Source organism: Rana temporaria, chromosome 1 (genome assembly GCF_905171775.1).
Source record: "Rana temporaria chromosome 1, aRanTem1.1, whole genome shotgun sequence".
NCBI lineage: Eukaryota > Metazoa > Chordata > Amphibia > Anura > Ranidae > Rana > Rana temporaria.
The window spans coordinates 74596610-74620335 of NC_053489.1; positions in this window are offsets into that span (position 1 = coordinate 74596610).

Genomic DNA, 23726 nt, shown 5'->3' on the forward strand with positions numbered 1-23726 from the left:
AAATGGAGCACAATACAGCACTGCAAAGCACTGTATAGTACTCTTTCTTCCTAATAACAATCACTTAGATCTCCATATCTACTTAAAACACACTGGCAAGTGGCTGGGAACCCTGTCTTTTTTAGTAAAGAGACTGGCAATTCAAAAAATATTGGTCATTATAAGCCACCTGACAAGTTCAGAGGCCAGAAAGTGCATTATTGGTAGTTAGTTGCTATGAAGGCAAATGACCTCATTTTTACAAACTGCAAACAAGTTGGGCTTGCATCAAACCTATGCTCAACCCAAATCCAAAGCTCATTCCTAGTGCACTGTCAGAGCCCTAGTGAGAAGAACTCAGAAGGGACCTCAGTGTAGAGCACGGCAGAGCTAAAGGCCAGGGATGGGGATACCAGAAAGGTTTTATTTTGCTGCTTAGTGGAGGCTTTATTTAGTCCTAATATTAGGTGGTTCAGAATGAACCAAAAGACTATGGCCCAGATTCTCGTACATGGCGTAAAACTGTGCGGGCGTAACGTATCTGGTTTACGTTACGCCGCCGTAAGTTTTACAGGCAAGTGCTTTATTCACAAAGAACTTGCCTGTAAAGTTGCGGCGGCGTAGCATAAATCCCCCGGCGCAAGCCCGCCTAATTCAAATGAGCCGGGTAGGGGGCGTGGAGCGTTCCCGCGCCAAACGTACTGCGCATGCGCCGTCCGGAAAATATCCCAGGGTGCATTGCTCCAAATAACGTCGCAAGGACGTCATTGGTTTTGACGTGAACGTAAATGGCGTCCAGCCCCATTCACAGACGACTTACGCAAACAACGTAAATTTTAAAATTTCGACGCGGGAATGACAGCCATACTTAACATTGGTTGCCCCTCATATAGCAGGGGAGAACTTTACGCGGCGCAAATCTAACGTAAACGTCGTAACTTCACTGCGTCGACCGCGCGTACGTTCGGGAATTCGCATATTTTGCTAATTTGCATATTCGAAGGGGAAAACGACGGAGGCGACACCTAGCGGCAAAAAAAAAATTGCATTTAAGATCCGACAGCGTAAGAGCCTTACGCCTGTCAGATCTAATGGATATCTATGCGTAACTGATTCTAAGAATCAGTCGCATAGATACGACGGCCCAGATTAGGACTTACGACGGCGTACATTGCGTTTCGCCGTCGTAAGCCCTTTGAGAATCTGGCCCATCCAGTGCAAATAGTGTAAATGATGACAGCATGTGCCTTACTTAAAGGGAAAGTATACACATAATTCCAGTTCTCTAGTAATAAAAGGGGATGTATTCCTTATATACTTTTTTGAATTAAAGCATAAAACCACAGTGTACTTGGAAGCACAGATCAGTAAAAGCTTTAATGTGCTGCTTTATTATACATCCAAAAAAATGTGTTTACACTTACATTATAAAAAAAACTTCAAAATAGGCCTGTAGAAGCTAGCTGTCTCCTTTCATGGGCAGTGTGGATAAAATTTCCCTTGTAATTCAATCAACTTTGTTGGGGTTGAGGACTTTCTTTTTAAGACATATGAAACCACAGAATGATTGGTTTTTACAAGTTTTTTAAATTTAAGTCCAATATGGGGATTTTTATGGTAATAAATTTAGTGATCAGGGCTGTTTCCAGTGCGTTTAGGTTTTATGTTCTAGTTTTCACTTCTAGTGCCGCGTACACATGGTCGTTTTTTGTCTTGTAAAAAAACGTTGTTTTTTCTCATGAAAAAAAACAAAGTTTTTCAAACTTCATTTTAAAAAACGATGTTGCCTACACACCATCGTTTTTTCAAAATGCTCTAGCAAAGCGCGGTTACGTTCAGCACGTACGGCGGCACTCTGTTCCATTCAAGCTCGTGTCATAACTTGCTTCTGAGCATGCGCGGGTTTAAAAACGTTGTTTTAAACGTCGTTTTAGCCTACACACGATCATTTTTTATGACACAATAAATGACGTTTTGAAAAACGACATAAAAAATTGAAGCATGTTCTAATTTTTTTTTTTGTCGTTTTTCAGAAGACATAAAACAACGTTTTCCCCACACACGGTCATTTTAAATGACGTTTTTAAAAATATATATTTTTTTCATCACAAAAAAAAAAGACCGTGTGTACGCGGCATAAGTATTTTTCCTGGGATACTGGATACAGAGCTTTCAAGAGCTTGCAGTCACAATCCTTGGTATACCTAGGTCCATACTAGCAGTGATTTACTTAAACACATCCTAGTGTTTGTCCAAATTCTTTTAATCACCATTATAATAAAAACTTCTCTTATTTTGCTTACATATTTTTTAGCTGTTGGATCTGTTGTGTCTTTTTTGGGGGACACATTAAAATGTCCTTACTTCATTAGTGTGAATTTATTAGCCACAATTGTTAATTTTTAGCAAGTTTCCTTGCACTAATAATTCAGAATGTAGCATCAGATATCCAGCTTAGTGGCCTCTGAACTGCTCCACATTTTCAGAAGGGTAAATGTTTTCCTGGAAAAAAAACAGTGCTGCAATTTCATGAAAACAGAAAGGAATGGCTGCTTGAAATATGCTGAAGTTTGAGTCTCTTGAGGATAAAAAACAAAGCAATAAATAGCTTAGAAAAGTCACAGATAATATATTAAATGTGTTAAGACTTAATAAACTTAATCCAACTAACTAAACTAATTTGAAGGTGAAGACCTAGCCTGTGTAAAGTTTTAGAAAAACAAGGCTGAAGCTCTTAAAAAAGAAACATCTAAATAAACGCTCAGGGCACATCTTGTTTCAATCCTAACAGCTAACATAAGTGGCACATACTACTCCATTATATGTTTGGGAAGACACATGTAAAAATGTATTAAAACCATCCGGTCTTTGCTTAGCTATACGGCCATGCATTTGCAGGGGCTACCAATAGGAAATTTAAAGCTCCTTAAAATGTATCAAAATCCGAACATAAAATGTTTTAATATTGCAGCATACCAAGCATTAGCATTAATTTTCACTTTTCCATCTAAGAATGTTTTCTGCAAGTAAAGAAAAGACCTGTTGATATTTCCAGAAATGCTCTGTCCTTGTCATTTCCTGTGGGCAGAAAAGAAAGCACAAAAAACGTTATCTTTATTGTGTAATGTGACTAATGTGACTAGTCCCATCAATCCACCTGTAAAAGATATGAATAAAAGTGTCCAACCTGTTTGTAACAACCATGTCTCCCTCTATAGGTACAGTGGAGAAATGAGTATAGACATGAAGGGACAGGAAGTGTTCCATGTGCAGGATTACCAAATAGAAGAAGCCAGAAAAAGGACTAAGGAATGGTAAACTGCAGTTAAATACATTTTAGTCATCCAAAGGTCAAGAATTTGCAATTATTTAGCTTAGGTGAGTTTTTTTCCATCCCATGGAAAAATGCACTTTCAGTTATACTGACCAAAATGCATGTATCCTAGATGGCAGGTATGTTGCTCCATTCTTTGTGTGACAGGTGATGTGTTCTTTAAGGACAAAGCAGGGGGTTAATGAAGGAGAGGGCTAATAAGGAAGTGGAAGGTATTTATTAAATGCTTGTAAAACAACAGCGCAGTCTTATGCCGCATACACACCATCACTTTATGTGATGAAAAAAAACGACATTTTCTGTGAAGTAAAAAACGACGTTTTTGAAACTTCAATTTTCAAAGACGAAGTTGCCTACACACCATCGTTTTTCTCACAATGTTCTAGCAAAGCGAGGTTACGTTCCACCACGTTTTTCCATTGAAGCTTGCTTCATAAGTAGCTTCTGGGCATGCGCGGGTGAAAAAACGTCGTTTTAAACGACGTTTTTTGCTACACACGGTCAATTTCTGTGAAGTAATAGTTGACGTTTTGAAAAACGACACATAAAATTGAAGCATGCTTCAATTTTTTTTGGTCGTTTTTTAGAAGACATAAAACGACGTTTTCCCCCACACACGGTCAATTAAAGTGACGTTTTTAAAAACGTCATTTTTTTTCATCACATAAAGTGATGGTGTGTACGGGGCATTACACATATGCCTCAATGCGCTGGCGGGATGAAAACAGAACAGAAAAGGGGCAGAAACTACACCGATCAAACAAGTAACAATAACACAATAACAATCAGCGAACAAGAAGATATATAAAACATACAAAGTTAAAAATATAAAATTTAGAGCTATTAGAATGTTTAATATTTAAGTCACCCCAAAAGCCTCGATATATAGCCATGTTTTTAACAATCTCCTAAACTTTGGGAGATCATTCTCAAGTCTTATGTGAAAGGGGAAGGAGTTCCAGAACTGAGCTTCTTGAACTTCCAAGGTCCTCCCACCGCATTTGCTTTTGGCAAATTTGGGGATATTCAACAAAGCCAAATTCTCAGACCGCAGCGATCTGGTAGGCACATGTCTGATTAATTTTTCTCTGAGATAGCCCGGTCCAAAACCTTTGATGGCCTTATGCACAAGACACCCCATCTTGAACTGAGCCCGTTGTGCCACGGGCAGCCAGTGCAAGGCCTGTAGGGATGGAGTGATGTGGTCGTACCGGCCCACACCCGTGAGTAGCCTAGCAGTGGCATTCTGAACAAGCTGAAGCTTGTGCAAGATGTTCTTAGACACACCCATATACAGGGCATTGCAGTAATCGAGTCGACTACCAACCATTGCATTGACCATAGAGATTTTATCAGAGTCCTCGATAAAGCGAAACGTAGATCTCAGGAGTCTCAAGTGGAAGTGACATACACTTACCACTTGATTCACCTGGCTACGCAATGCCAACTTAGAATCAAGGATAACCCACAGGTCCCTGACCTTAGAGACTGGTGCCTGATTTGGTTTAAAAGAGTCAGGCCAGTCGGGCATCTTACTAGGGCAATCATGGTTACTGAAGATCATAGTTTCAGTTTTGGAGCCATTAAGCTTAAGGTAATTGGCTCCCATCCAGGTTCTAATCTCCTCCAAACAAGAGGCAAGATCCACTTGCCTCTCGTTGGTCCTGGGGAGGCGAAAGTATATCTGGGTATCGTCTGCGTAGACGTGGAAGAGGAGGTTATGGCGACGTATGATGTACAACAATGGTCTCATGTAGATATTAAACAGGATGGGCGATAATGCCGAACCCTGAGGGACCCCACAGGAGAGAGAACTATCAGCAGAGTAATACGGTCCCAATCTTACCCGCTGAACTCTCTCCTGCAGAAAAGAGGCCAGAGGCCTATCAGTGCCAGCCACAGTCCCTAATCTTTCCAACAGTCTGGTGTGATTGATGGTATCAAAAGCTGCAGACAGATCCAGAAGTACTAAGGCCGAGGTGTCATTCCTATCCAAAGACCAGAGGAGATCATCCTGGACTTTAACCAAGGCCATTTCAGGGCCTCTGCCAGGTCAGAATCCTGACTGGAGGTCATCGAAGATGTTGTTAGATTCCAAGTGAGGCTGATACTGCCATACCGCTGCTCTTTCCATGATCTTAGCAAGGAACGGTAAGGTGGAAATAGGTCGATTGTTACTGAGCACCGAGCGCGGCAAGTTAGATTTCTTCAGCAGTGGTATAACCACCTGCTTTAGAAGACTTGGCACCACTCCAGATGAAAACGATGTGCTTTTAATGTCCGCTATAAAAGGGGCCATGGTCTCACAAGCATTCTTCATCAGCTGTGCAATGCAGGGATCGAGCGCAGAGGACGATGCCCTAAGAGACTTGAGGATGATTTTTATTTCCAGGGGGGTGACAGGAGAAAAACTGTCAACACGATTGCCCCTATACACAGGAGACTCAGAGTAATTAATGTTTTCAATATTATCTCTAATACTCTGAATCTTATCCATGAAGGTAGAGAGATTGATGGGAATACTACCGATAGCTAGGGATGAGCTCCGCGTTCGATTCGAACGTATGTTCGACTCGAACATCGGTCGTTCGATCGTTCGTCGAAACTCGAACAAAACGGGTCGTTCGCGCCAAATTCGAGTGACGCAAAACGTCCCATAATTCACTGGGGCGTTGAGCGCTGATGATTGGCCAAGCATGCTGTATGTCCCGCATGCTTGGCCAATCACAGCGCTCAAAAAACGAAGAGCCATAATTGGCCAAAGCCAGGGTGGCTTTGGCCAATTATGGCTCAGGGGGATTAGTACACGCCCCCCACTATAAAAGGCAGCCTGCACGGCTGCCTAGTGTAGTGTGTTGGCGGTTCTAGAGAAGATCAGTCAGTCAGACAGAGAGAGATAGAGAGATAGAGACACAGTGTCTTAACTAGATAGATAGATAGATAGATAGATAGATAGAGTAGGAAGTGTAGTCAGTATAGTTAAAAGTACAGTTTGTAGAGAATATATTCACATCCTTAGGCGTTGTCAATATATTTATAAACTGTACAGCTCAGCTAGTTTATCTATCAGGCAGGAGATTGTTCTACATGCAGCGCTCTAACGTGTTGTATTGCCTGCATTAGGGATTTACTTTAAATATAATTATTCTGTGTTATTTAACGTGTGCTAGTTAATTGCACACACAGACGCATTACCTGTTACTGCACGTGTGCAATTTATTTGCACAGAAGCGCAGTCGCTGTTAATGCAACTGGGCTATTGAATTGCACAGAAACGCAGTCGCTATTACTGCGTGCGTGCTGTTTAATAGCAACTAAAGGCAGTTGGTGTCACTGCGTGCGTGCTGTTAAATCGCATTTGACCGCAGTCGCTATTACTGCGTGCGTGCTGTTTAATAGCAACTAAAGGCAGTTGGTGTCACTGCGTGCGTGCTGTTAAATCGCATTTGACCGCAGTCGCTATTACTGCGTGCGTGCTGTTTAATAGCAACTAAAGGCAGTTGGTGTCACTGCGTGCGTGCTGTTAAATCGCATTTGACCGCAGTCGCTATTACTGCGTGCGTGCTGTTTAATAGCAACTAAAGGCAGTTGGTGTCACTGCGTGCGTGCTGTTAAATCGCATTTGACCGCAGTCGCTATTACTGCGTGCGTGCTGTTTAATAGCAACTAAAGGCAGTTGGTGTCACTGCGTGCGTGCTGTTAAATCGCATTTGACCGCAGTCGCTATTACTGCGTGCGTTCTGTTTAATAGCAACTAAAGGCAGTTGGTGTCACTGCGTGCGTGCTGTTAAATCGCATTTGACCGCAGTCGCTATTACTGCGTGCGTGCTGTTTAATAGCAACTAAAGGCAGTTGGTGTCACTGCGTGCGTGCTGTTAAATCGCATTTGACCGCAGTCGCTATTACTGCGTGCGTGCTGTTTAATAGCAACTAAAGGCAGTTGGTGTCACTGCGTGCGTGCTGTTAAATCGCATTTGACCGCAGTCGCTATTACTGCGTGCGTGCTGTTTAATAGCAACTAAAGGCAGTTGGTGTCACTGCGTGCGTGCTGTTAAATCGCATTTGACCGCAGTCGCTATTACTGCGTGCGTGCTGTTTAATAGCAACTAAAGGCAGTTGGTGTCACTGCGTGCGTGCTGTTAAATCGCATTTGACCGCAGTCGCTATTACTGCGTGCGTGCTGTTTAATAGCAACTAAAGGCAGTTGGTGTCACTGCGTGCGTGCTGTTAAATCGCATTTGACCGCAGTCGCTATTACTGCGTGCGTGCTGTTTAATAGCAACTAAAGGCAGTTGGTGTCACTGCGTGCGTGCTGTTAAATCGCATTTGACCGCAGTCGCTATTACTGCGTGCGTGCTGTTTAATAGCAACTAAAGGCAGTTGGTGTCACTGCGTGCGTGCTGTTAAATCGCATTTGACCGCAGTCGCTATTACTGCGTGCGTGCTGTTTAATAGCAACTAAAGGCAGTTGGTGTCACTGCGTGCGTGCTGTTAAATCGCATTTGACCGCAGTCGCTATTACTGCGTGCGTTCTGTTTAATAGCAACTAAAGGCAGTTGGTGTCACTGCGTGCTGTTAAATCGCATTTGACCGCAGTCGCTATTACTGCGTGCGTGCTGTTTAATAGCAACTAAAGGCAGTTGGTGTCACTGCGTGCGTGCTGTTAAATCGCATTTGACCGCAGTCGCTATTACTGCGTGCGTGCTGTTTAATAGCAACTAAAGGCAGTTGGTGTCACTGCGTGCGTGCTGTTAAATCGCATTTGACCGCAGTCGCTATTACTGCGTGCGTGCTGTTTAATAGCAACTAAAGGCAGTTGGTGTCACTGCGTGCGTGCTGTTAAATCGCATTTGACCGCAGTCGCTATTACTGCGTGCGTGCTGTTTAATAGCAACTAAAGGCAGTTGGTGTCACTGCGTGCGTGCTGTTAAATCGCATTTGACCGCAGTCGCTATTACTGCGTGCGTGCTGTTTAATAGCAACTAAAGGCAGTTGGTGTCACTGCGTGCGTGCTGTTAAATCGCATTTGACCGCAGTCGCTATTACTGCGTGCGTGCTGTTTAATAGCAACTAAAGGCAGTTGGTGTCACTGCGTGCGTGCTGTTAAATCGCATTTGACCGCAGTCGCTATTACTGCGTGCGTGCTGTTTAATAGCAACTAAAGGCAGTTGGTGTCACTGCGTGCGTGCTGTTAAATCGCATTTGACCGCAGTCGCTATTACTGCGTGCGTGCTGTTTAATAGCAACTAAAGGCAGTTGGTGTCACTGCGTGCGTGCTGTTAAATCGCATTTGACCGCAGTCGCTATTACTGCGTGCGTTCTGTTTAATAGCAACTAAAGGCAGTTGGTGTCACTGCGTGCGTGCTGTTAAATCGCATTTGACCGCAGTCGCTATTACTGCGTGCGTGCTGTTTAATAGCAACTAAAGGCAGTTGGTGTCACTGCGTGCGTGCTGTTAAATCGCATTTGACCGCAGTCGCTATTACTGCGTGCGTGCTGTTTAATAGCAACTAAAGGCAGTTGGTGTCACTGCGTGCGTGCTGTTAAATCGCATTTGACCGCAGTCGCTATTACTGCGTGCGTGCTGTTTAATAGCAACTAAAGGCAGTTGGTGTCACTGCGTGCGTGCTGTTAAATCGCATTTGACCGCAGTCGCTATTACTGCGTGCGTGCTGTTTAATAGCAACTAAAGGCAGTTGGTGTCACTGCGTGCGTGCTGTTAAATCGCATTTGACCGCAGTCGCTATTACTGCGTGCGTGCTGTTTAATAGCAACTAAAGGCAGTTGGTGTCACTGCGTGCGTGCTGTTAAATCGCATTTGACCGCAGTCGCTATTACTGCGTGCGTGCTGTTTAATAGCAACTAAAGGCAGTTGGTGTCACTGCGTGCGTGCTGTTAAATCGCATTTGACCGCAGTCGCTATTACTGCGTGCGTGCTGTTTAATAGCAACTAAAGGCAGTTGGTGTCACTGCGTGCGTGCTGTTAAATCGCATTTGACCGCAGTCGCTATTACTGCGTGCATGCTGTTTAATAGCAACTAAAGGCAGTTGGTGTCACTGCGGCTATTTTGTTACTTTACACTTGAGCCAAGTCGCTCTTACTGTGTGGTTGCTGTTTAATACCATCTGAAAGCAGTTGGTGTGACAGCGACTATTTTGTTACTTTACACTTGAACCAAGTCGCTCTTACTGTGTGATTGCTGTTTAATACCATCTGAACGCAGTCGGTGTGACAGCGACTATTTTGTTACTTTACACTTGAGCCAAGTCGCTCTTACTGTGTGGTTTCTGTTTAATACCATCTGAACGCAGTCGGTGTGACAGCGACTATTTTGTTACTTTACACTTGAGCCAAGTCGCTCTTACTGTGTGGTTGCTGTTTAATACCATCTGAACGCAGTCGGTGTGACAGCGACTATTTTGTTACTTTACACTTGAGCCAAGTCGCTCTTACTGTGTGGTTGCTGTTTAATACCATCTGAACGCAGTTGGTGTGACAGCGACTATTTTGTTACTTTACACTTGAACCAAGTCGCTCTTACTGTGTGATTGCTGTTTAATACCATCTGAACGCAGTCGGTGTGACAGCGACTACTTTGTTACTTTACACTTGAGCCAAGTCGCTCTTACTGTGTGGTTGCTGTTTAATACCATCTGAACGCAGTTGGTGTGACAGCGACTATTTTGTTACTTTACACTTGAGCCAAGTCGCTCTTACTGTGTGGTTGCTGTTTAATACCATCTGAACGCAGTCGGTGTGACAGCGACTATTTTGTTACATAACACCTGAACGCATAACTATGGCTGGAAGGACAAAGAGAGGCAGAGAGTCACGAGGGCAAGCAGGCTCTGCATCTAGAGGTAACGCTGGTGATGGATGTGGTGCATCCTCTTCAGCACGTGGCCGTGGCCGCTCGTCCTTCTTTTCGGGAGCTGGCCGTGTTGAGCCTCAACATGCTGAGAAATTAGTTGAGTGGATGACCAAGCCGTCCTCATCCTCCTCATCCTCTCTCACACAGACTGATTATAGTTTGTCTGGCAAAGCAGCTGCCAAGGCGTCCTCTACCCTCTGCACAATGGGATCACACAATCCTTCCCTAGTCCCACCGTGTCCTCCTGAGGAGTCCCCCGAACTGTTTCAACACAGTGTTGGGTACATGCTAGCTGAAGATGCACAGCGTTTTGAAGACTCCGATGACGGAACACTGATAGAGGAAGGCATTGATGTGAGCCCAGGGAGAGGGGGTGGCCGAGAGGGACAACAATCTGGGAGTGATGAACCCCCAGCTGGAGCATACTGCCAGGTTGTCGCCAGTGATGATGAGGAGGGAGGGGATGATGAGGTCATTGACTCTACCTGGGTGCCTGGTAGGAGAGAGGAGGAGGAGGAAGAGGACGAGGCACAGGCACATCTTCAAAGAGGCAGGAAGCCCTCCAGGGGTCAGCTTAAGGGCAGTACACCAACTGCATTACGTGGCGCTGCTGTGTCTCAACGGTACAGCAAAAGTTCTTTGGTGTGGGCCTTTTTTGAAACCTGTCCATCAGATGCTACCTTTGCTGTTTGCAACATATGTCTCAAGCGTATCTCGCGTGGCCAAAACATCACCCGCTTGGGCACCACATGCTTGTCCAGACATATGTCGACCTGCCATGCAGCTCGTTGGCAGGCATACCAGAAAGACCCACACCAAAGACCAAAGCGGTCCTCCCCTTGCCCTTCTGTGACCTCAAACCCCACTAGACCCCTAGTCCTCTCTGCAGCCTGCACCGAAGGTGTAGAAATAGGTGTGTCACAACGTAGTAGTGGTAGTACATCCGGCCAATCTACTGATATTAACAAATTTCCCTGCCCCAGCTGCTGCAGCGCCGAAAGAAGTACGCTCCCAGCCATCCACATGCCCAGCGGTTGAATGCTAGCTTAGCAAAATTGCTAGCACTTCAACTGCTACCTTTTCAGTTGGTAGATTCTGCCCCCTTCCGTGAGTTTGTGGAATGTGCAGTACCTCAGTGGCAAGTACCCAAACGCCACTTTTTTTCACGGAAGGCGATTCCGGCTCTCTACCGGCATGTGGAAGGCAATGTCCATACCTCGCTGGACAGGGCGGTCAGTGGTAAGGTGCATCTTACCGCTGACTCATGGTCCAGCAGGCATGGACAGGGACGTTACCTGTCTTTTACGGCCCATTGGGTGACTCTGCTGGCAGCTGGGAAGGACGCAGGTCAAGGCACAGTAGTTTTGGAGGTTGTTCCACCACCACGCCTCCAAAACACTACAACTGCTTGTGACACACCTTTCTCCTCCACCCCCTCCTCTTCTTCTTCCTCTGTGGCCTCTTCCTGTGGTGATGTTGGCTCAGAACCAGCCGTGCTCCGTAGGCGTACGACGGGCTACGCAGGAATGCAGGCCAAGAGATGCCATGCGGTCCTAGAGCTGGTGTGCTTGGGAGACAGGAGCCACACTGGGGAAGAGGTTCTTTCAGCTCTGCAGGGGCAGGCTCAGAGGTGGTTGACGCCACGCCAGCTGAAGCCTGGAATGGTGGTCAGCGATAATGGCACCAACCTCCTCTCTGCCCTGCGACGTGGAAAACTCACCCATGTGCCCTGTTTTGCGCATGTTCTCAATTTGGTGGTGCAGCGGTTCTTGGGCAGGTACCCTGGCTTACAGGATGTCCTGAGGCAGGCCAGGAAAGTCTGTGTGCATTTCCGGAGGTCATATAATGCCACTGCTCGGCTGACAGACCTCCAGAGGGAATACAACCTGCCCAAGAACCGCCTAATCTGTGACATGCCCACCAGATGGAACTCTACGTTGGCCATGCTGCAGCGGCTGCACACGCAGCAGAGGGCCATCAATGAGTACCTGTGCCAATATGGCAGCAGAACTGGCTCAGGGGAGCTTGGGTTTTTTTCACCACGCCAGTGGGCCTTGATCAGGGATGCATGCACTGTCCTGTCACCATTTGAGGAGGCCACGAGGATGGTGAGCAGTGACAGTGCATGCATCAGTGAGACTGTCCCGCTTATTCACATGTTGGAGCACACCCTACGTGGAATAATGGACAGGGCCCTTGAGGCAGAACAGAGGGAGGAAGAGGAGGACTTCCTTACCTCTCAAGGCCCCCTTTATCCAGACACTGTTCCTGCTTGCCCACCTGGAACACAGGAAGAGGAGGAGGAGGATGAGGAAGAGGAGGAGGAGGAGGATTGTATCAGCAGCATGGAGGTGGAGCCTAGCACTCAGCATCAACAGCAGCAGTCTTCAAGGGATCATTTACAGTCCCAAGGAACACGTGGACTTTTACGTGGCTGGGATGAGGTGGCTGAGGATCCTGTCGTCCTCAGTGACCCAGAGGACTGTGCCCCGAATGCCTCTGCAAACCTACGCTGCATGGCCTCCCTGATTCTGCAAAGCCTGCGTAAGGATCCTCGTGTACGTGCTATCAAGGAGAGGGATCATTACTGGCTGGCAACTCTCCTTGATCCACGTTACAAGAGTAAGGTAACGGATCTTATGTTGCCATCGCAGAGGGAGCAGAAGATGAAACTACTGCGGGAGGCCTTGCAGAAGGGTCTGTGCAATGCGTTCCCAGAACCGGGGGGATTACCAAAACCTGGCCCTGGACAACGTCTTGCTGAGGCTTCGGTGAGTCAGAGAAGGAGCGGTGGAGAAGGTGGCCGTCTGACCGATGCGTTCAGACAATTTTTTAGTCCGCAGCCCCAAGGTCTGACCGGTTCCAGCAACCATCGCCAGCATCTGGTTTACATGGTCCGGGAATACCTAGCGGCAAGATCCGACTTGGACACCTTCCCCACGGAAAATCCTCTGGCTTACTGGGTCTTGAGGATGGATCACTGGCCAGAGCTTGCACAGTACGCAATTGAGCTACTGGCTTGCCCTGCATCCAGTGTTCTTTCAGAACGTACATTCAGTGCTGCTGGAGGCTTTGTGACCGATCACAGGGTACGCCTCTCCACCGACTCTGTTGATCGACTGACCTTCATCAAAATGAATCAGGCTTGGATCAACACCGGCTACCAAGCACCTGATGCTGATGTTACTGAATAAGAATTTTGTGTTGAAATATCAGATCCCTTTGAGACTGCTGATGCTGAGTGACTGTCCTGTTGTGCTGCTGATGGAATATCCTTCTCCTCCTCACTTTTCATGCTGTTAGCTAGTAAGAAATTTTGTTTTTCTGTGCTCCGCCACCAGTGCCTAAGGCCTAATTTTTCTGCCCCTGTTTAACAGGGGCGCCTAATAACAATTTTTGATGCAATACTTTGCACGTGGCCTAAGGCCTAATTTTTGTGCCCCTGTGTAACAGGGGCGTCTAATAACAATTTTTGATGCAATACTTTGCACGTGGCCTAAGGCCTAATTTTTGTGCCCCTGTGTAACAGGGGCGTCTAATAACAATTTTTGATGCAATACTTTGCACGTGGCCTAAGGCCTAATTTTTGTGCCCCTGTGTAACAGGGGCGTCTAATAACAATTTTTGATGCAATACTTTGCACGTGGCCTAAGGCCTAATTTTTGTGCCCCTGTGTAACAGGGGCGTCTAATAACAATTTTTGATGCAATACTTTGCACGTGGCCTAAGGCCTAATTTTTGTGCCCCTGTGTAACAGGGGCGTCTAATAACAATTTTTGATGCAATACTTTGCACGTGGCCTAAGGCCTAATTTTTGTGCCCCTGTGTAACAGGGGCGTCTAATAACAATTTTTGATGCAATACTTTGCACGTGGCCTAAGGCCTAATTTTTGTGCCCCTGTATAACAGGGGCGTCTAATAACAATTTTTGATGCAATACTTTGCACGTGGCCTAAGGCCTAATTTTTGTGCCCCTGTGTAACAGGGGCATCTAATAACAATTTTTGATGCAATACTTTGCACGTGGCCTAAGGCCTAATTTTTGTGCCCCTGTGTAACAGGGGCGTCTAATAACAATTTTTGATGCAATACTTTGCACGTGGCCTAAGGCCTAATTTTTGTGCCCCTGTGTAACAGGGGCGTCTAATAACAATTTTTTATGCAATACTTTGCACGTGGCCTAAGGCCTAATTTTTCTGCCCCTGTGTAACAGGGGTGTCTAATAACAATTTTTGATGCAATACTTTGCATGTGGCTCCTTGTTGCGCTCCAATTACAGATATTGGGAGGGGTTGCAGTGTTATGTTGCGCCTAATAACAATTTTGGATGCAATACTTTGCACGTGGCCTAAGGCCTAAGGCCTAATTTTTCTGCCCCTGTGTAACAGGGGTGTCTAATAACAATTTTTGATGCAATACTTTGCATGTGGCCTAAGGCCTAAGGCACAATTGTTGTGCCCCTGTGTAACAGGGGCGTCTAATAACAATTTTTGATGCAATACTTTGCACGTGGCCTAAGGCACAATTTTTGTGCCCCTGTGTAACAGGGGCGCCTAATAACAATTTTTGATGCAATACTTTGCACGTGGCTCCTTGTTGCGCTCCAATTACAGATATTGGGAGGGGTTGCAGTGTTATGTTGCGCCTACGGACACATTTTTATGCCCCTGTGTAACAGGGGCACCTAATAACAATTTTTGATGCAATACTTTGCACGTGGCTCCTTGTTGCGCTCCAATTACAGATATTGGGAGGGGTTGCAGTGTTATGTTGCGCCTATGGACACATTTTTATGCCCCTGTGTAACAGGGGCACCTAATAACAATTTTTGATGCAATACTTTGCACGTGGCTCCTTGTTGCGCTCCAATTACAGATATTGGGAGGGGTTGCAGTGTTATGTTGCGCCTATGGACACATTTTTATGCCCCTGTGTAACAGGGGCACCTAATAACAATTTTTGATGCAATACTTTGCACGTGGCTCCTTGTTGCGCTACAATTACAGATATTGGGAGGGGTTGCAGTGTTATGTTGCGCCTACGGACACATTTTTATGCCCCTGTGTAACAAGGGCGCCTAATAACAATTTTTGATGCAATACTTTGCACGTGGCTCCTTGTTGCGCTCCAATTACAGATATTGGGAGGGGTTGCAGTGTTATGTTGCGCCTACGGACACATTTTTATGCCCCTGTGTAACAAGGGCGCCTAATAACAATTTTTGATGCAATACTTTGCACGTGGCTCCTTGTTGCGCTCCAATTACAGATATTGGGAGGGGTTGCAGTGTTATGTTGCGCCTACGGACACATTTTTATGCCCCTGTGTAACAGGGGCACCTAATAACAATTTTTGATGCAATACTTTGCACGTGGCTCCTTGTTGCGCTCCAATTACAGATATTGGGAGGGGTTGCAGTGTTATGTTGCGCCTATGGACACATTTTTATGCCCCTGTGTAACAGGGGCACCTAATAACAATTTTTGATGCAATACTTTGCACGTGGCTCCTTGTTGCGCTCCAATTACAGATATTGGGAGGGGTTGCAGTGTTATGTTGCGCCTATGGACACATTTTTATGCCCCTGTGTAACAGGGGCACCTAATAACAATTTTTGATGCAATACTTTGCACGTGGCTCCTTGTTGCGCTCCAATTACAGATATTGGGAGGGGTTGCAGTGTTATGTTGCGCCTACGGACACATTTTTATGCCCCTGTGTAACAAGGGCGCCTAATAACAATTTTTGATGCAATACTTTGCACGTGGCTCCTTGTTGCGCTCCAATTACAGATATTGGGAGGGGTTGCAGTGTTATGTTGCGCCTACGGACACATTTTTATGCCCCTGTGTAACAAGGGCGCCTAATAACAATTTTTGATGCAATACTTTGCACGTGGCTCTTTGTTGCGCTACAATTACAATATGTTTGAGGGGTGCCCTTTTTTCTACAATTTTGCTTTCCCAAAAAGATAATGCCACCCCCCACCACCCCTAAAATAATCGAGATATTGTTCCCACACAGCACGTGCGCAACCAGTATTAAATTACTTTGTTCTTATAATAATTTAATGTTGTGCAGGGACATTTCTAAACATGTGCCACTACTAGAGACACACAGCAGGTGTGATATTTGAAGGAATTTTTCATTTTTTTTTTTCACTTTAAACATCATTAAAATCGCTGCTCCGCAAAAACGTCCGTTTTTAAAATATTTTTTTCGATTGATACATGTTCCCTGGGGCAAGACCCGGGTTCTGAAAGACGTTTACCAACATTAAATTGAATATTGGTCTTTAAAATGATCGTTTTTGAATTCGAACGTTCGAGTCCCATAGACTTCAATGGGGTTCTAAATGTTCGCGCGAACCCGCGGTCTGTTCGAACGTTCTGATGCGAACCGAACCCGGGATGGTTCGGCTCATCCCTACCGATAGCTTTGTGTGTATGAGTTTGGGAACACACACGTCAGAAAGCTATACTGCTAGCTGGACTTTATGGGCCTCTTTGTAGGAATTCTTGTTTCTCCTGTCTGAAATAATCAAGTTGCTTTTATGTTATTGGGTCTATTATCAGGTTAAAAATTGTTACTGAGAGTGGGCATCCCTGTCTAGTGCTGTTATAGAAAAAAGGTTTAGACAATAAGCTTGACATATACACTTGAGCCGATGGGGGATGAGTACAATGCTAGAATGGCGGATAGAATTATACCTTGAAAGCCTAATTTGTGTAAAACAAGCGACATGTAACCCCAATGCACATGGTCAAACGACTTTTCCGCATCTATAGAGAGCAGCAGAGAAGGCATTTAACCTTTTTCAGCTGTTTTAACAACATTTATCACTCGCCTAGTTGAATCAGATGTCTGCCTGCCTGGGACTGGTTGTATCAGATTAGGTATCACTGCTTTTAGCCGTTGTGTCAACATTTTTGCATATAATTTGATATTTGCATGGGTCGAAAATTGGCATGAGAGTCTGGGCTTTTCCCTGGTTTAGGGAGTGTGATAATATGTGCCTTCAACATTTCTGTGGAGAAGGCTGCTTGATGCCTGGACGTGTTGAACATGGTTGTCAGTTAAGGAGTTAAGATAGGGCTGAAGTTAAGACAATATTCGTTAGTAAACCTGTCGGGGCCAGGGGATTTTCCACTTGGTGTAGATTGAATAACACGTTGTATTTCGGATGTAGACAGAGGAGGGTTAAGGTCAATAAGGTTGGAGGGAGCCAGGGAGGGCAGGTTTAATTTATACAGAAATTAGGATATCGCAGCAGTCAAGGGTTGTGGTGAAATCGGATCATCTTTTAAATTATACAGTGATCCATAATAGTGCGCAAGTGCATCTGCAATATGTTGGAGGTTGGTCAATTTATGTTTTGTAGAGTCATGAAAAAGATACAGGATTTTAGCCTTAAGTCTGCAAGCTTTAAGCCTGGAAACAACGATATTCCCTGATTCATTATGAGATGCGTAATACTGTAATTTGAGTTGACGTAGCATGAGGTCATGGTTGTCTTGTAACAGAGTACAGAGTACCATGCACATTTTGGCTATTTTGATGCTGTGGGTATGTTGGCCTTGTTCTGTTGCTCCAGGTCAGGCAATGTGTTTAGCACCTGTTGCAGGTTGAGGGACTTAAATCATTTGGCACCGGTGCCTAGCTGTATTAGATTGCCACGTATATATGCTTTATGCACATTACAAAGAGAAAAAAATGTAATGTCTGGTATGTCATTGGTAGCAAAGAAGTCTTTGAGATGTTGAATGAGCATGTCTTCAGAGTTATGTTGTTAAATTGTTGTTGTAGTGCCATAATAGGGTAGGGCGACAACTATCCTGCTCTGAGATTGTGATGGAGACAGCCGCATGGTCTGACTATTTGATGTCGGCAATGTCAGAGCTGGACACCTGCTGCGGTAACCACTTATCTACCAGAAAAATTGAAATTTTTGAGTATGAGTTAAACCTAGGCAAGTTATTTGTGTAGTCACGTTCTGTTGCATGTAAGCAACGCCAAACGTCATACATATCTTCACGATGCATAAGGTTAGATAGTGAGAGGGAACAAATCCTCTTATTAGAGGTAGAATCCAGATGTTGCTTTCTAAGGTCAACTTACAACCATGTGAAACTTGTAAATTGTTCTTATTCAAATACTTAAACTACACTCTGTACAGCAGTATTGTTTTTTTTCTTTTATAATATGAAAAAATAATGAGACCCTGAACAATTTTGGTCACAAGATATACAGTATCTGACAGTATTAATTGTTACATTGAATTGTGCATATTATAGAAAAGAAAGTTCCCAAAGCTATTTGATTTTATTGATTTTAGCATTTACCTGAAGATATAATTTTTTGTTCTCGCTAAAACTCTTATTTCTACTGTGAACAGCTATAGTACCAAAGACAAAGAAACAAAGTTATAAACGTATGACTCAATTCCATTTCCCCTTTTCTGGAAAAAAAATGACACCCAGGAATATAATACTAATCATTTATTTTCTGCATGAACAGACCCCACTTCAATGAAAAGGAAAATATTATATTTCCGTAAAAGAGTGAGAGTGGATGATAAAGTGCTTTCCATTCCCAGCACTTTGCTATTACAATGAATTCCAGTGTCTCTTTACAGTCTACAATGATGTAATGTCACTGTAATGATGTAGATATTTCAATTGTAGCAATGGACTTGGAGATATGGACAATAGAATTACAGTAAGGACCTGTAGTTGGAAAGGGCATATCCAGTTTATCCCAAAATTCTGGTCCCTTGTCAACACTTTTGCAGTCAATGAATTTGTTACTGTGCAGCTAAGAAAACAAGAGCTTCACTCGGTACACGAAGCAACTTAACAGATGGGTTGGCAGTAAGTCTCTTCCAGCTGTTGTACCTAAGAGAGAATAAATATGCTGGATAACAGGAGCACTGGGCATCTCACACTAAGTGGCACTAGGAATATATATTAATTTGGCTCAAGAGTATATCTTTATTACTGGAAATATACCTGGAATTCATTGCATAACAATGCTCTGGCATTTCAATTATATGTCTCCAAAAAAATTCAGGACTTCTTCCACCTATCCCATGGTCATCTATATTTAGCCCAAAACTGGGCATTAAGCCTTTTCTACACTAAACTAAAGGGCCACTATAATGCAAATTATGGGTTATGATAACAACATTAGATTAATACAAGGATAGGGTGCTGAACTACAGAAACATGGAGAAGGAGTCACTACCCTCTTTACAGTCAGCTTTGCTTTCACTTTTACTGTTATGCTGGACGTTGTGTTGCACTATCCCTTCCAGTCAGCAGGGAGAGTGCTATAGCCAGGAAAGCCTATGGGCTTCTACACAAACTGTAAAAAATCGTATTATTATTATACAAGATTTATATAACGCCAACAGTTTGCGCAGTACTTTACAAAATGAAGGCAGACAAGCTTACAATCTAGGAGGGTGGGTCAATTGATGCAAAAGGTAATAGCTGTGGGGGATGAGCTGATGGAGAAAGTAAAAAATTGTGTACTAGTTAGATGCAGGATAGGCGTCTTTAAAGAGACGGGTTTTCACGGATCGTCTAAAGTTAGATAGATTAGGAGACAGTGGGATGGATATGAGTAGGGAGTTTCCAAAGGATGGGAGAAGCTCTGGAGAAATCCTGGAGGTAAACATGGGAGGCGGTGACAAGTGGCTTGGTTGATATTTGGAGACCAGACTAGTGATGTAGCTCCGGTCAGAGTTGTGGATGGCTTTGTGAATTATTGTTAGTACTTTGAATTATATTTGTTGGATGAGAGGAAGCCAGTGGAGAGACTGGCAGAGTGGGGTGGACACTGAATGATTGGTAAGGTGGATGAGTCTTGCAGTAGCATTCATGATGGACTGAAGGTGGCATAGCCTATGTACGAGTAATCCAATGGGGGGGGTTGCAGTGGTTGAGGCGAGAGATAACCAGGGAGTGAATTAGAAGATTGGTGGTGTCATTGGTAAAAAAAAAGGGGTGTGTTCTGGAGATGTTGCAGAGGTAGAGGCAGCGTGATTTGAACAGGGAGTGAATGTGGGCCTGAAAGGACAGATCAGAAATTAGGGTTACCCCTAGGACCCTGGCATGTGGGGACAGATTGATAGTTGTGCCATTGATCTTGACAGAGAAGTCAGAGGAACATGGTGAAGGAAATATTATGAGCTTTGTTTTAGATAGATGTTATCTCCTAATCTGTTTATTAACCTGCACCAGCATGATGTCCAATTCCAAAGAAGGGTCCCAACACGTTGCATATCTGTTTTTGTTTATTCCGACTGTCAGTGGGTCAGTATTGATGATCAGTTCTGATGAACAGGCTGGAGGCTTCATTGATGGAAAAGAAAACCTTCAGACTGCATATTAACACTTCCACCTTCAGTTTGTAGTGTTTATTTGAGATGCCATGCTTTAAATTAAACGCTTGAACTATAGTTTTATTTCCTTTTAATTTACAGTACATACAGTATTTGGACTAAATGACAGTCTCTATATCATTAATAAATAATGCTGTCACTCAGTCCCTGTGCAAATATACACTTTTGGAACCCTCCCCAAGTTGGGTGATCAAGTATAAAGTTGTCTAACTTGTACATAATCGCTCTGACTTGGGCAAGACTCCAAAAGTGTATATTGGGATTGTGTGCCAGAAATATTTATTAATGAAATAGAGACTGATTTTTAGCCCGAAGTGCAGTGATATTCTGATACCTGTAGAAAAGTTTAAAGTGGTTGTAAAGCCTCTAAAATCTATTCATCCCATCACCTCTATTATATAACAATATGTGTCTCAGTGTCTAATCTATATAAAAAAGATGCCGATTTGTACCTTATAGCTGTCAGGGCTGGGCTCAGCCCTTCCTTCTCAGAGCAGGCTGCTCAGCTTTTGGTTAATTGCCAGCTCCAATCTTTTCCACAGTGACTCACCTGATGATGATATCCTGTTCGTCAGTACTGGTGGTTACTTAAGCTGTTCAGCTCAGTCCCTCTCTGCCTTCGTCTTGGTCAACACATTCAGAGACTCTCTCCTGTGTTCCTGTTGAAGACTTGCTTGGCTGACGTCCCTTCTGGTTCCTGATCCTGCTTGCTGTTCCACTACACTGATTCTCTGGTTTCCTAATTTCCTGGCCTCTCCTGAAGTATGTGGATCTCTGGCTTCCTGACATCCTGGCTTGTCTGACTATCTGTTCCAGTTACCAAACTCTGGCTATAATTTGACTACGTTGCTCTGTTTACCTTTTACTATTATTATAATTAAACAAGTGTGATTTTTAACTGCACTTCTGTCTCGATCTGATTCATGGTTTCTGACAATAGCAGAGCATTTCCTAGAGCTCACCTAAATCACCGGCTCTCTACTCTTCCCGGCTGACAGCTATAGCAGGAGGGGCTGAGAACCCCAGCTGACATCAGCCGGGGAGGAGTGAGAGAGTCGAATGGTCACATGAGGAGACGCTCTGATATAAGGTACAAATTGGCATCTTTTTTATATAGATCAGACACTGGGACACAGTGAGGGGGTGGGATGAATAGATTATCGTTCTTATAACAGCAAGAGGGTAGGAGTGGGCAGAGCATAGAATGGACAGGCAGGAAGGGAGGGGGGAGAGGAGGACAGGAGAGCTGCAGATGACGGAGGCACAAAAACTGACCAAGGTGACAGGACTTGGCACCCATGATAATCCGTGGTCAGTTTACAGAAGGGAGGGCAGAACCATGTAGGATCAGCCAGATATTTTAGGTTATACAGGGGGCCACATGACACAGCACAAGCACTGTGCTGTTATGCATACTTTAAGGCAGGGGTCTCTAACTGGCAGCCCTCCAGCTGTTGCGAAACTACAAGTCCCATCATGCCTCTGCCTGTGGGAGTCATGCTTGTAACTGTCAGCCTTGCAATGCCTCATGGGACTTGTGGTTTCACAGCTGGAGGGCCGCCAGTTTGAGACCCCTGCTTTAAGGGAACAGGATCTTTTTTTTTAGGGTAACAAACACTTTACTAATAAAAAATAGAGCATTTTTTAAACATTATACCAAATAGGTGCCTTTTAATTATTTGTCACTACTAAATTTGGCTTGTGCGTGTAGGCATCCATGACCTCTGTTATACATTGTTTAAATTAAAGCTGAGATCTAGAGCTAGTGTTTCCATCCTGGTTGACCACTTGTATCTACTACCTGATAAATTGGAAATAATCCAAGGCAGTCTATGCTGGCCTGGTTGCAATCTGCATTGAGTTGCCCATAGGTTGATAATTTTTTTTATTAGCCGTAAGAGGGAATTATAGGAAACAGAAATTCAAGGCGTGATGGTTCAACAGCTGTATTCTCTTGTTGGATAGTCATGTTTCTTTTATTTTTAATGTTTTACACGTTGATTTGTAGCTTCTGGAGACAGTTCGACATTCCAGTTGTTACTGGACTCTTTCTTGATTAAGCATCATGGGACACAAAGTTCAGCAACCAGCAGATCTGGATCCTACTCAGCACTTTTATAGCATGTCATGCACAATGTCTTTTAGGACACATCCATGTACCATAAGGGTTTTTCAATTTCCTTCTGAAATACACCATCAAGTACATCCAGGAACATATATTACACAGGTGGACCAAAAATCATGTGAACACACATCCACAAGTCCACAAAAGGAAATAATCCAGTCTGTTTAAAAGAATATTTCAGTCCATTTATTAAACTGAATCATCAAACTGTGTCATTAAATTGAATGGCAGCATTGTGGTTTAATGAACAAGAGCCCAGGCATAAAAATCACGAACTGGAATTTACAGCATCCTTGGGTTATAATAGAATTATGCAATACCTCGTTTCTATCCAAAATTTACAACTTTTAGGAGTTAGAGCAATTTCCTATACTTATAATGTAATCCAATATGAAAATGTTAAGCCAACAATCGTGGAAATTTCCACAACAGCCAGAATGTATTTCCAAACTTGGTTTAAAATGTCTTTGTAAATTCTTTTCGTGGTTAAGTGTGTATGTGTGTTAAGTAAAGAAGCCAACAGTTCATGGTTTCTCTAATTGATCTAATTTAATATGTAGCAATTACTGATGTTTTTTCAAAACTTAAACAGATCGAGCAAGTAACCCACAGCAACTAATCAGATTTCTGTTTAATTAAATTATGTCAGTGAAAGATGAAGTATGATTGACTACTTTGACTCACATTAGGTTGCAATTGAGAAATTACACCTACAAATGCATGAATTAAATGCATGGTTAACCTAAATACCTAAGCATTCTAGAAAGATGCAGCCAATTATAGTCTTTTTACGATGATTTAAAGGGCCTCTTGACTTTCTTGCAATTTTAGAATTGGTTTTTCTGGGTTTTTATGCCGCGTACACACGATCATTTTCCGGCATGGAAAAAAACAACGTTTTTAAAAACGTAATTTAAAATGATCGTGTGTGGGCTTCACATAGTTTTTCGGCTTCTGAAAAACGACCAAAAAAAATTCGAACATGCTGCATTTTTTAACGTCGATTTAAAA